Below are 11,253 nucleotides of genomic sequence, written 5' to 3' on the forward strand. Positions count from 1 at the left end.
CCGTGATCCTGTGGTTCCCCCTGTAACCGGTCTCCCTAAGGTCTATATGGACTTTGCTGATGTGTTTTGCAAAAAACAAGCTGAGACTCTTCCTCCTCACAGGCCTTATGACTGTCCTATTGACCTCCTCCCGGGCACTACTCCACCCCGGGGCAGAATTTATCCTCTGTCCGCCCCAGAGACTCTTGCTATGTCTGAGTACATCCAGGAAAATTTAAAAAAGGGCTTTATCCGCAAATCCTCCTCTCCTGCCGGAGCCGGATTTTTCTTTGTGTCCAAAAAAGATGGCTCCCTACGCCCTTGCATTGACTACCGCGGTCTTAACAAAATCACGGTAAAGAACCGCTACCCTCTACCTCTTATCTCTGAACTCTTTGATCGCCTCCAAGGTGCCCACATCTTTACCAAACTGGACTTAAGAGGTGCTTATAATCTCATCCGCATCAGAGAGGGGGATGAATGGAAAACGGCATTTAACACTAGAGATGGACACTTTGAGTATCTGGTCATGCCCTTTGGCCTGTGCAACGCCCCTGCCGTCTTCCAAGACTTTGTTAATGAAATTTTTCGTGATCTCTTATATTCCTGTGTTGTTGTGTATCTGGACGATATCCTGATTTTTTCTGCCAACCTAGAAGAACATCGCCAGCATGTCCGCATGGTTCTTCAGAGACTTCGTGACAATCAACTTTATGCCAAGATGGAGAAATGTCTGTTTGAATGTCAATCTCTTCCTTTCCTAGGATACTTGGTCTCTGGCCAGGGACTACAAATGGATCCAGACAAACTCTCTGCCGTCTTAGATTGGCCACGCCCCTCCGGACTCCGTGCTATCCAACGTTTTTTGGGGTTCGCCAATTATTACAGACAATTTATTCCACATTTTTCCACCATTGTGGCTCCTATCGTGGCTTTAACCAAAAAGAATGCCAATCCTAAGTCATGGCCTCCTCAAGCGGAAGACGCCTTTAAACAGCTCAAGTCTGCCTTTTCTTCTGCTCCCGTGCTCTCCAGACCTGACCCATCTAAACCCTTCCTATTGGAGGTAGATGCCTCCTCAGTAGGAGCGGGAGCGGTCCTTCTACAAAAAAATTCTTCCGGGCATGCTGTTACTTGTGGTTTTTTTTCTAGGACCTTCTCTCCGGCGGAGAGGAACTACTCCATCGGGGATCGAGAGCTACTAGCCATTAAATTAGCACTTGAGGAATGGAGGCATCTGCTGGAGGGATCAAGATTTCCAGTTATTATTTACACCGATCACAAGAACCTCTCCTATCTCCAGTCTGCCCAACGGCTGAATCCTCGCCAGGCCAGGTGGTCTCTGTTCTTTGCCCGGTTTAATTTTGAAATTCACTTTCGGCCTGCCGATAAGAACATCAGGGCCGATGCTCTCTCTCGTTCCTCGGATGCCTCGGAAGTAGAGCTCTCTCCGCAACACATCATTCCTCCTGACTGCCTGATCTCCACTTCTCCAGCCTCCATCAGGCAAACTCCTCCAGGGAAGACCTTCGTCACTCCACGCCAACGCCTCGGAATCCTCAAATGGGGTCACTCCTCCCATCTCGCAGGCCATGCGGGCATCAAGAAATCCGTGCAACTCATCTCTCGTTTCTATTGGTGGCCGACTCTGGAGACGGATGTTGTTGATTTTGTGCGGGCCTGCACTGTCTGTGCCCGGGATAAGACTCCTCGCCAGAAGCCCGCTGGTCTTCTTCATCCTCTGCCTGTTCCCGAACAACCTTGGTCTCTGATTGGTATGGACTTTATTACAGACTTACCCTCATCCCGTGGCAACACTGTTGTTTGGGTGGTCGTTGATCGATTCTCCAAGATGGCACATTTCATCCCTCTTCCTGGTCTTCCTTCTGCGCCTCAGTTGGCAAAACAATTTTTTGTACACATTTTTCGTCTTCACGGGTTGCCCACGCAGATCGTCTCGGATAGAGGCGTCCAATTCGTGTCAAAATTCTGGAGGGCTCTCTGTAAACAACTCAAGATTAAATTAAACTTTTCTTCTGCTTATCATCCTCAATCCAATGGGCAAGTAGAAAGAATTAACCAGGTCCTGGGTGATTATTTACGGCATTTTGTTTCCTCCCGCCAGGATGACTGGGCAGATCTTCTACCATGGGCCGAATTCTCGTATAACTTCAGAGTTTCGGAATCTTCTTCCAAATGCCCATTTTTCGTGGTGTACGGCCGTCACCCTCTTCCCCCCCTCCCTACTCCCTTGCCCTCTGGTTTGCCCGCTGTGGATGAAATAACTCGTGATCTTTCCACCATATGGAAAGAGACCCAAAATTATCTCTTACAGGCTTCATCACGCATGAAGAAGTTTGCTGATAAGAAAAGAAGAGCTCCCCCCATTTTTTCTCCCGGAGACAAGGTATGGCTCTCCGCTAAATATGTCCGCTTCCGTGTTCCCAGCTACAAATTGGGACCACGCTAGCTTGGTCCTTTCAAAATTTTGTGCCAGATTAATCCTGTCTCTTATAAACTTCTTCTCCCTCCTTCTCTTCGTATTCCTAATGCCTTTCACGTTTCTCTTCTTAAACCACTCATCATCAACCGTTTCTCTCCTAAACTTATCTCTCCCACTCCTGTCTCCGGTTCTTCAGACATCTTTCCTGTAAAGGAGATACTGGCCTCCAAAAAGGTCAGAGGAAAAACCTTCTTTTTGGTTGACTGGGAGGGCTGTGGTCCTGAAGAGAGATCCTGGGAACCTGAGGACAATATCCTAGATAAAAGTCTGGTCCTCAGGTTCTCAGGCTCCAAGAAGAGGGGGAGACCCAAGGGGGGGGGTACTGTTACGCCGAGCGCTCCGGGTCCCCGCTCCTCCCCGGAGCGCTCGCTACACTCTCGCTCCCGCAGCGCCCCGGTCAGATCCACTGACCGGGTGCGCTGCGATACCGCCTCCAGCCGGGATGCGATTCGCGATACGGGTGGCGCCCGCTCGCGATGCGCACCCCGGCTCCCGTACCTGACTCGCTCTCCGTCGGTCCTGTCCCGGCGCGCGCGCCCCCGCGCGGCCCCGCGCGCGTGCCGGGTCTCTGCGATTTAAAGGGCCACTGCGCCGCTGATTGGCGCAGTGGTTCTAATCAGTGTGTTCACCTGTGCACTCCCTATGTATACCTCACTTCCCCTGCACTCCCTCGCCGGATCTTGTTGCCATTGTGCCAGTGAAAGCGTTCCCTTGTATGTTCCTAGCCTGTGTTCCAGACCTCCTGCCGTTGCCCCTGACTACGATCCTTGCTGCCTGCCCCGACCTTCTGCTACGTCCGACCTTGCTTCTGTCTACTCCCTTGTACCGCGCCTATCTTCAGCAGTCAGAGAGGTTGAGCCGTTGCTAGTGGATACGACCTGGTCACTACCGCCGCAGCAAGTCCATCCCGCTTTGCGGCGGGCTCTGGTGAACACCAGTAGTGACTTAGAACCGGTCCACTAGCACGGTCCACGCCAATCCCTCTCTGGCACAGAGGATCCACCTCCTGCCAGCCGGCATCGTGACAACTATGGCCCCAGCCACACTAAACACCTGCTCGGATGGCACACTACTGGCCGGGCTGGACAGCTTTTCCAGGGCAAACTCTGCTAGTTGCAGCCACAAAACAAGTTTGGCTGCCCAGAAGTCCGGCGGATCTTCAGTGTGTATTGGCAAGGTCATATCAAGGTATGCTATCACCTGCTGGTTCAGGTCTTGTTCCAGGTCTACCTGCTGCTGATGAGTTGCTTCACTATGCGGGTGAAGAAAGCTACTCATCAGCAACTGTAGACTCAGGCTGCTGCTAATGGAGCTGGTACTGCTCCTGCCACCCCACCCCAGCAGCCATGGCAGTGGAAGGTAAGCGCAGAGGGCTTCCCCCGAGTCAGACCTGCAAGAGGATGGCCAGTGGTGCAGATAGGCATCGGCCAACTGACTACGTAGGATGTCTCTGTAGTAGATCAGTTTGTCCTCCCTCTCAGTAGGTGTAAAAAAGGCCCCCATTTTGTAGCGGTAGCGAGCGTCCAATAAGGTGGAGAGCCAGAAGTCTTCCCCTGCCAAATGGTGACAATTCGGCGATCACTACACAAGCAAGTGAGCATGAATTGTGCCATTTGTGCAAGTAACTCGGAGGGACTCCCTGCCTCCATCTCCACTGCATACTGCCACGGTGTGTCTAGGTCCTCTGTCTCGCCTTCCTCATAACCCTCTAGCTCCTCTAGCTGCTCCTCCTCTCCTGTCAGATGATCAGAAATACCGCCCATCTTGCGAAAACTAAACTGTGCTACACTGTGCCCCTCCCCTCCTCTTCCTCCAGTTCAGTCATCAAAGGGCTCATGTGACCTTGAGATGTAGGCGCCATGTCTCCAGTGCTCTGACAGCCATTGTTTCCAACACGTGTTGTAGTAAATGAAGCATTGGAATGACATCATTAATCCCGTAATCCTGGTGACTGACTAATAATGTGGCTTCCTCAAAGGGCCTGAGCAAATGGCAGGTGTCACGTATGAGCTGCTTCTGGTTGACATGAAGTTACAAGGGGAAATCCCCCTATCCGCTTGCATCATCAAGAAATCGGTGATGTCTTTTCTCTCTTCATATAGTCGGTCCAACATATGGAGGGTGTTATTCCATTGTGTGGAAATGTTGAAAATCAGATTATGTTGGGGAATGCCATTCTGACACTGCAGCTCAAGGAAGGTGTGCTATGCAGTGTACAAGTGGCTGAAGTGCATGCAAAGTTTCCTTCCCATTGTTAAGATTTCTTGCCGATGGGGGGAACACTTCAGGAACCACTTGACAACCCGAATGAACACGTGTGCCATGTAGGGTGCATGGCTCAAGCTTCCTTGTCACAGCGCAGACAAGATGTTTTTCCCGTTGTTGGTCACCATGGTACCAATTTACAGCTTTTGTGGAGTAAGCCATGATTTGATTTCTTGATGAATGACTTTCAGCAGTTCCTCCCCGTGTGACTCCATTCGCCAATGCAAACCATGTGAACAACAGCGTGACACCGCCGTGCCCTGCACACATGGTATGCTGGAGGGGCACTGAGACTTGTCCGTGCAGTGGAGGCTGAGGACACGGTGGAGGTTGAGGAGGCGGAGTCTCACACAGGACCAACGGCCTGAGAGCATGGATTCAGATTCGGCGTGACCTGTCCAAGTTGCTGTTGTGGCTGTGCAGGAACCACATTCACCCAGTGGGATGTAAAGGACATGTATTGTCCCTGACAGTAGTTACAGCTCCACACGTCGGCGCTGCCATGCACTTTGATACACACCGACAGGCTCAAGGACTGGCCCACCTTTTGTTCCACAAAATTGTGCAGGGGTGGTTCTGCCTTCTTTGCAAAGAAATGACGGCTTGGCACTCTCCACCTCAGCCCGGCACAAGCCATCAGTTCTCTGAAAGGTGCAGAGTCCACCACTTGAAAAGGAAGGGACTGCAGCAACTTGGACAGGAGCACATTCAGATTCTGCGCCATTGGATTAGGGGACACATACGTTTTATTTTTGGACATGGCTTCGCCAATGGATTGCTGGCGTGATGACTGACTCAAAGTAGGAGGAGCAGGAGCATCTGAAGCGACAGAAGATGAATATGACACACAGGGAGCGGTGTGCCACTGGGTGATGCAGCAGGCTAGACCACCACATCAGAGCCACAGTTCTCCCAGGCCACTTTATGATGACGCTGCATATGTTGAAGCAGGGCCGTGGTGTCAACATTGGGACCCTGGCCATTCTTCAACTTCTGCTGACATATCTTGCATGTGGCCAGGTTAACCTCTTCCAGATGATTGATGAAAAACTGCCACACTGCCGAGTAGCTCATTTTCCCACAAACAGTCCACACTGATTGACTGCTAATGGAGCCAACTCCAGGAACCCCTGTTTCACTACCTCCTGGGAAGGTAGGCAGCCGCAAAGCAGGTGGTCTACCCTGGGCACATTTGGCTCCAGACTTTCCAGTTCTGCCACCATGCTGACTGCCAACCATGCTACCACCTTGCTGGCTCAGCTGCTGCCTCACAAGCAACCTGCAACCCTCTTCTCCTTATGATGATGAAACCCCTTCTGCACCTGGCTCTCAAGTGCGATCGGCTTCATCATCATCGAGTTGTGTCTGCACGTCACTGATGTGCTCCTCAGGTTCCTCAACAGTGTCTGCTACAGGAGTCTGAATGCTCACAACACCACCTCCCACACCACTCTCCTCATCACTACTTGCCCGCCTAGCTTAGGAAGTGGCGGATGTCTCCTCGAATTCTTGAATGGGCAGTAGCTGCTGACTGTCCTCTAGATCATCCTCACTGACTAGCGGAGCTGAACCCACAGCATAAGATACTTCTGTGGGTGAAGGAACAGAATAGGACAGAGGCAATGGGAGGACAGGGACTGCTCGCGGGCAATGCCAACTGAGGGTTGTGTCTGAGGGACTCACCGACTGTTGACTGGGGGTATCAGATGTCCCTTGTGATGAAGTGGATGATCGAGTTAACCAATCGATGAAGGCAGATGAGTTGCTGGTTGAGACATGACTGCTAGCTGATACCAGGAGCTCAGGCCTTTGCCACTCCTTTGTGCACATCCTGGCACTTCTCTGCCTCATATACTTAGTGCGTATGAGGGGAGTATAATACGCTCCACTATGCTTAAAAAAGTATTTGTGTACAACACCAGCCGGTGAGTACTTTTGCCTGGCCTTTCACAGTATATAGGCCCTTGAGACTTTAACAGGTACAAAATAGTAAAAAGTATTTGTGCACAACACCAGCAGTACACACCAGTGCTGCATCACACAGTCACTGTGTACTACACCCATAATTGCACTTTCTCTCTCAATCTCACTCCCTTCTCTATCAGTGCTTCTAGGCTGGATTTGTCCTTGAGCTGAATAGCTGCTATTCTGTGCAACACACAGCTCTCTGTCACTCTCTGTAATAGAACACTGTAGACAGTGACTGGGAGGTGAATACCTGCAGTAAGAATGCTTTTCTGTGCAAACTCACTGCTCTCTGTCCCTCTCTCTGTATAACAGAACGCTGACTTGACTAGGAGGTGAATCACTGCTGGAAAAAAGCTTTTCTGTGCATCACACAGCGCTGTCTGTCCCTGTCTATCTCTCTGCAGGGAAAGGCTGAAGTGACTGGCTGCAATATGGCTGACGATTATATAGGGCTGTGACATCACAGGTGTGACTGGCTGCTGATAGGCTGCATGCTGCATGTGATTCAGGGTCATCCCGCCTATTCTTGTTCCCGCCTTCCCAGGATTCCTTGCCCCATGTCCTCACATGTGGATCCACCATTTTACATGTCCTGGAGCCTGGACCGCACTTAATGGAGTTTAATGAAGCGATTTGCACAATAGAATAGCGGCAATATTTGCATGTGTTGCTCTGTTGCTTCTCAGGCTGTGCTGTGAGAAGCCCATAAGTCTGTGGTGAGAGGCCACTGTATTGCCTTGGGCTCCAGATTAAAACGTAACACTTTGGCTCATTTTCGGGAGCTTCAGACACAAATTGCTAGTTTAGAGACTCTCTTACTGTCCTCCCCTTCCCTAAAGGTGCTGAGGAGGCTGGTCTCTGCTCGGTCTCAATTTGGAAATCTGGCTCTCCACAAGGTGGAGCGTCAGCTGCTTCATGCTAAGCAGCACTTTTATGAGAAAGGCAACAAGGCCTTAGCAAGGCAACTATGCTAGCACAACGCCTGCGAGATCATGCGGCGGCTCAGTCTCTATCTGCTCTGAAAAACTCTTCGGGTGTCCTCCACTATCACCCTGATGAGATTTCTCATCTTTTCTTGTACTACTATTCTAAACTCTATTCCCTTCTCTCCCAACTTCCTTCTGCCCCGGAGGAGCGTGCTGCAGTGTCTTTTTTGTCTTTTGTCTTTTTGTCTTTTTACTCCTTTCTGTCTCAATGTAATTTGCGGACTCTCTTGGCATCTGATCGTGAGATGATAAATGCTCCTGTGGTAGCCCTTGGGGGGTGTATGGTAGCTGGGGTGTTGCTTCGGTAGATGAGGGGTTAAGGTTAACCCTATAGTTCTTGATGCCAGGCTGAGGGATAGTATGCTGAGGTAATTCTCCGGCCTATTGCCGCCCTTCCCAGTAACGATAGGTGCATGCATAAAATGACTGAAGGTCCACAAGGTAGTTGAACTTGAACTTGGATAACTTTACTTAAATGCTTGCGGTACATCCAATGCACAATAACAGTCTCATGCAAACAGTCTCTATATAGTTCAGTGACTGACAGTTGTTGCGGACCTTGAATAGTAATACAAGTCTCTGAATTTAGGGTAATTTGCGAAGATCCATCCGGATTTAGGGGATAGATATGGTCCAGTGATCCTGCAGAGTGCTTAGGGATTGATACACTCACGATTCTGAATAAAGCAGCCGTTTCCGCAAGGCTCAGGCCTAACTCTCTGCGGAAGATAGCTGCGCAGATCCTGCTCGTTTGACAGCCCGGGAACAAGAGAGATGCTTACTGCTTGGCTGCACAGGAACAAGAGAGAGAATCATGGCCGCCGCTCCCTTATATGGGCAGGGGCGGGGTTGTTTCTATTGGTCCGAATATCTGTCACTCACCGTCACAAAGCATAGTGGGCGCAATACGTCACAGGGACCTCCAAAGGTCCTTAAGCAAAAAACTATAGAGTTTACCTGATCACGTGACCCGCAGGTCCTGCTACCCTCCGGACAGGTAATTAACAATTTTATACATTTATAAAATCCTTTACATATAAATCCTAAATAATTACTAGACAACTAATACCTAGATGAGATGTGACTAGGGGTGGACTAGACAATAAGGACCCAATGTCCTAGGGATTCTGGCTATGGGGACCTATATACACAGGTACCGGATAGGATGCGGTACCGGGACACCACACTCCTGTCACTCATGAGTAAGTGTCTGAAGTGCTAAAAAATCTCCCAGCAGGGCGCTCTCCTGGTCCAGATGGTTCCACCTATTTATAAGACTTTTTCCACTGTTCTTCTTCCTAGGCTTGTTCCCCTTTTCAACTATTTTATGGGGGGGGGGGGGGGGGAATCCCTCAGGCCTTCTTACATTCGCTGATCACCCTGATCCCTAAGCCAGATAAGGATCCTCATGATTGTTCCAGCTATGGGCCCATTGCTGTTCTCAACTCAGGCTTGAAGCTTTTCTCAAAGGTTTTGGCAACATGCCTTTGTTATTTCCTTCCCACCCTATTGCATATAGACAAAGTAGGATTTATTCCTTGTCGCCAGGAAGGTGATAATACTAGATGAGTGGTGGGCCTTGATGGACTTGATTAATCTGAGTTCTGACCAGGCCTTGATACTCAGTTTAGACGATGAAAAGGTCTTTGACAGACTGGGCTGGCTATTGATTTTTGCCACTCTCCAAAAATTTGGCATAACGGGTAACTTTCTCATGGCTCTGCGGGGTCTTTGCTCTTCCCCTACTGCTTCTCTAAAGATTCCTCATGCTTCCTCCTTGACTTTCCCCCTTTTAATGGAACTAGGAAGGGTTGTCCGTTATCCCCCTGATCTTTGCATTGTGTATTGAACCTCTTGCTGCTATGATTCGGGGGGATCTGAACATTTCTGGTGTAACTCTCCATGATAGCGAGTGTAAGATTTGCTTACTTGCAGATGATTTTCTCCTCACTCTTACTAACCCCTTTCTTTCCCTGCCTAACCTGTACTGGGTTCATCACTCTTATGGTGTGGTTTCGGGGTATAAAGTAAATCTCTCCAAAACTGAGGCGCTGCCTTTGAACCTCCCCTTTTCTCTTTCCACCTTTCTGCAATCCATTTATTCTTTTAAATGGTCTTCTGCCGTTAAATACTCATCTCTTTACTAGTCTTCACTCTCTTTTTCGTGACCTGCAGGCTCTTATGGAAAAGTGGCGGTCTCAATATGTTTCGCTTTTCGGTCACATCGTAGCGGTCAAAATTACTATCTTGCCTAAGTTACTTTATTTTTTTGAGACCTTACCAGTTCGAGACCCATTGTCTGCTCTCCGTTCTTTTCAATCTGCTATTTTTCATTTTATATAGGACGCTAAGAGACATAGGCTACTGATGTCGATGATGCTGGCTAGTAGGCCTATGGGGGGTCTGGGTGTCCCTGATGTTACTAAATATTACTGGGCAGCCCATTTACGTAATTTAGATGCATTGTCGACGTACCATGCCTAAAGTAGGTGGATGGAGTTGGAGAAGCTTTGGCTGGCTCCAATCCATCCGAATGCACTTCTCTGGAGCTTTTCATCCTCCTCCACCTCCTCAAGTCCGCTGTTGGGCCCAATGTCTTTTTCTCGTTATGTTTGGGAATACTGCTCTAGGAAAGGTAACCTCTACTCTTCTTTCTCTCCCCTCCAGTCGTTTCTCTACTACCCTGATTTTCCATCTGGCTTGACTTCGGGAATGGTTCGAGAATGGGGTTCTCTATTGTTGCGCTGACATAGTGGACCCCTCTCTTCCACTTTACTGTCATTTGAGCATCTGGTTTCTCGAAGCGATCTCCCTCTCTCTGAAAGGATCCACTACCTACAGCTTCGCCATTATCTGTCCTCCAAGCATAGGTCTTTGGTTGTATCTTTACCTACGAGCTTTGAGCGACTATGTCAAAGCGGACCCCAGATGAAGGGACTTCTTTCTGATGTCTACTATGCCCTTCTTGTGTCCCCTGATGGTGCAACTCTGTCGCACCACTATATGCATCAATGGGTGGAGGCACTCCTCTCCTCTATTTCTATTCCTTAATGGCGGGTGAATTGGGAACGTGCTTCAAAGGCGTCCATTTGTACAACCTAAAAGGAGACTCAATTCAAAATGCTAATATGATGGTATCACACTCCGGAGTTACTTAATAAGCTGAATCCTACTATCCCTTCTAAATATTGGGTTTGTGGGGTGGGCTTAGGTACAGTATTTCACATTTTCTGGTCATGCCCGCTCATTGTAGGCTTCTGGAGAATGGTACAGCCGTTAATCTCTATGGTTCTGGGTGTTTCTGTTCCCCCTTGATCCCTTGACCTATCTCTTGCACCTTTCTAATAGAGCTCTGTCAAAAAAGCCATTTGAAGTTCTTTATGCATTTAGTTCTTGCTGCAAAGACTCTTATTGCTAAATACTGGAAGAGGACTCTTCCTCCCTCTAAGGACGACCTTATTGCTCATGTCAATGAGATTCAGCCTCTTTAAATGATACCGTGCCTTTGTTTCTCTCAGTCTGGGATCCGTGGGATTGTTACACTGAATAGCA

This window comes from Hyla sarda, chromosome 7, assembly GCF_029499605.1.
Source record: "Hyla sarda isolate aHylSar1 chromosome 7, aHylSar1.hap1, whole genome shotgun sequence".
Classification (NCBI taxonomy): Eukaryota; Metazoa; Chordata; class Amphibia; order Anura; family Hylidae; genus Hyla; species Hyla sarda.